Below are 3,003 nucleotides of genomic sequence, written 5' to 3'. Positions count from 1 at the left end.
CGTGTCAATTATCAATAGAATTTTGGTTTAGTCTGCCATGTAAATTATTAGGCATATATCTGGACATTTTTTGAGCTAATTCCTTGTTTAGGGCCAGTAAAACTAGCATTTTAATGTGAAATAGTTAAATATAAGATACTTGCCTTGTTCGCTATTTCAACAGAATATTAAAATACCGTATTCTAAAGGTGATAAGTAAAGCAAACTCTGTTATACCAGTATACCGCATAAGCTGAAAAAGTGAAAAATTGCAGATACGACTTCTTGTCTTAGCAGGGCAGTACAGCAGCGTATTCGGAGCCTTAAGGTTAACAGACAAGTTAGAGATTTGGGGAGATGGTTTTAAAAAAACCAATAAACTGTTTGATCAAAGAATGGAGCAAATTTTGATTGCCCAAAGTTGCCGCTTCCGAGCATTATTTTCTGAAGTCAAGAGCGGTTGTGGAGTTGGCGGGTTGTTTGAACGCCTTGGCGATTCAACAACATTGCGGATCTCGCTAATAAAGCGATTACCTGCGGATTATAAGCAGGCTGATTAGATCAACAGGTGCGTGACCTTATCAGCTAGCAAACATGTTTGGGCCACAATCAGCCTCGGCCGATAAGACAAACGATCGCTGGCAACATTTTACTTAGTGGAAGTGCAGCGTTGACTATGCGTCCGAACGTTGTTGACGGGCGTCGCGACGCTTTCCACGTGGGGCGCAGGGCGGGACCCGCCATGGTCCGCCATGGGGGCAGGCCCGGCCCGTCCCACATGGGGCCCCGAAGGCTGAGGGCCCAGTCCAGTCTCGTTCGAACTGCGCTTTAGTCGAGTTCGGCTCGTTTGTTGGTGATCCGGAGCGCGGCGAGTTGTTTTTTTTTGAGTTTTGAGTGAACCGCGCATTGAGTGAGGAGTTCAGTTGAGTGCCTCGAGGAAGATGGGGCGCCACTACGTGGGGGCCTCTGTTTGGACCGCCACTGTGGTGTGGATGACGATGTGGCAGCTTACGCAGGCTGATTGGTGGTGCGTATTTTTCTTTCACTCGCTAAAATTCTTCGCTGCATTTGCTCGACTCTCGCAGAATCGTGCAGTTTCTAAAGGAAATGTTGGAAACCACTGGTCAACGCAACTTTTCCTTCAATAGGGAATTTTTGATTTTTTAAAATCTGCTCAAAAGTCAACGAGTTCAGCGCAAAAGAGTGCACATTGTTTCACTCATCGCTTCATTCAAACTTTGCAACAAGTGCCCCATGCGTGAGACACTGCTATTGTGCTAAAACCAGTCTTTTTGAGTCATTTTTCAGCTTCAGTTCGTTCTTTTCAAGTTCTTTCAGCAGATAATTTTTAGGCAGATTCGCAAAAAGCAGTTGTTTTTATTGTAACGAATTTTTTGAATTTGCTGAAAAACCAACGAGTTCTGACCAAAAGAGTGCATAATGTTTCCAATTCGCAATAACGACTGGGAATTTCCAAACTTTTAAGGCTCGCTTTACGGCTAGAAAACGCTTTTAAGCACCTTTGCCACAAATGCCCCCTGCGTACGACACTGGATGTTGTGCGAAAACTCTTTTTGAGTCACTTTCTCTGCCATTTTCCTTCAAGTCGATTTCGATTTAATTGGGGGATTGTTGAAGATGCGATTAAGCTCTGCTGCTGAGCGAAATTTTAAATTCTCTAAATCTGTTGGAAAATCAATGATTTTCCACCGAAAGAAAGCGTTCTGTTTCAAACCCGCAGGAAAAATTTGTAATTTGTGTTTTTCCGAATTTTCAAAACACTCCAGAGTATTTAGTGAGTTGGGCATTTTTTTAAGCAACTTGAAACAAGTGCCCCATGCGTACGACACTGGATATTGTTCTAAAACCACTCTTTTTGAGGCAGTTTTGAACCTCACTGCTTTGCTATCGTAGATTTTGGTTTAATTAAAGTATTTTTTAAGATTGCGCCAATATGTTAAGTGCAAATCTGTTGGAAAGTCAACGAGTTCACAGCGAAAGAAGGGTGAATTTATCCTCCAGGGTTTATACCCAGTTAGAAAATGTTTTAGGCAACTTTGCACCAAAAGCCCCATACGACACTGGATATTGTGCTAAAACTAGTATTTTTGAGCCACTTTTCAGCTTCGCTTTGTAGCCGTTTTCTTTCAAGTCGATTTAGTTTCAAGTTAGAATTCTTTAAAAATGCGGTTGAAGAATCGTTTCACATTTAGAAAACCTTTCAAGCTTTGGAATTGGTGCGTACGACACTGAACCTTGTTTAAAACGAGTGTTTTCGGGGTTAGTAACTTCTAAACTGGGATTTCTAACTGTTTTTCAGTTTTCATAACCTGTCCACAGTTTGACAAGGTTTTAAGCGACTTTGCTAAGGCCCCAAGCGCACGCTACTGTATATTGTGCTCAAAACTGGTGCTCTTCAAAATGATGAAAAAATCCAAGTCAATGAGTTCAAAGCAACAGTTTTTTGTGTTTTTCGAACATCACCAAGCAGGCGAAACCTCTCCGCAGCTTGCTCACGTAATGACGTCACTGCCAAATAACTTTACCAAATAATCAGTAGCAACATGTTTAAAAACCCACTAAAAATATGCTTCATACTTTTGATACGAATCGGCATCGTGTAAATTGCTTATAAATGCGGGTTCTTAAGGTCCGATTTAATGCGATCAGCGTGGCAGCCACCATATTTCATATGCGTTAATTAAGACGTTAGTGATAACAGGAAAGCCATTTAAAGCTATTCCTCAATCTGCCTGGTGAGTAACTGAACGGGTTTAGTGTAAATCGACTGGTTCTGCGGATTTTTTCCACCTAAAACTCCATTAAGCAATGGAAACGTTCACCGTTTCTGTGGATATGTTCCAATCCATTAAGCTGAAGTGATTTTGTCGTCGGATGTTCAACATCAGCCCGCTATTATCAAAAGAGAGTAGAATTTCTTCTTGACGTTTCGCAAGCACGAGTGGCTTGCATCTTCAGAAGTGGTTTGCTTGAACGCTTACACTGTTCTCATCAGAACCCGAT

This window comes from Dendroctonus ponderosae, unplaced genomic scaffold, assembly GCF_020466585.1.
Source record: "Dendroctonus ponderosae isolate FM_Combo_2020 unplaced genomic scaffold, Dpon_F_20191213v2 Dpon_F_20191213_10, whole genome shotgun sequence".
Taxonomy (NCBI): Eukaryota; Metazoa; Arthropoda; class Insecta; order Coleoptera; family Curculionidae; genus Dendroctonus; species Dendroctonus ponderosae.
The sequence above is the reverse complement of the archived record's forward strand: the minus strand, read 5'-3'. Positions refer to the sequence as shown.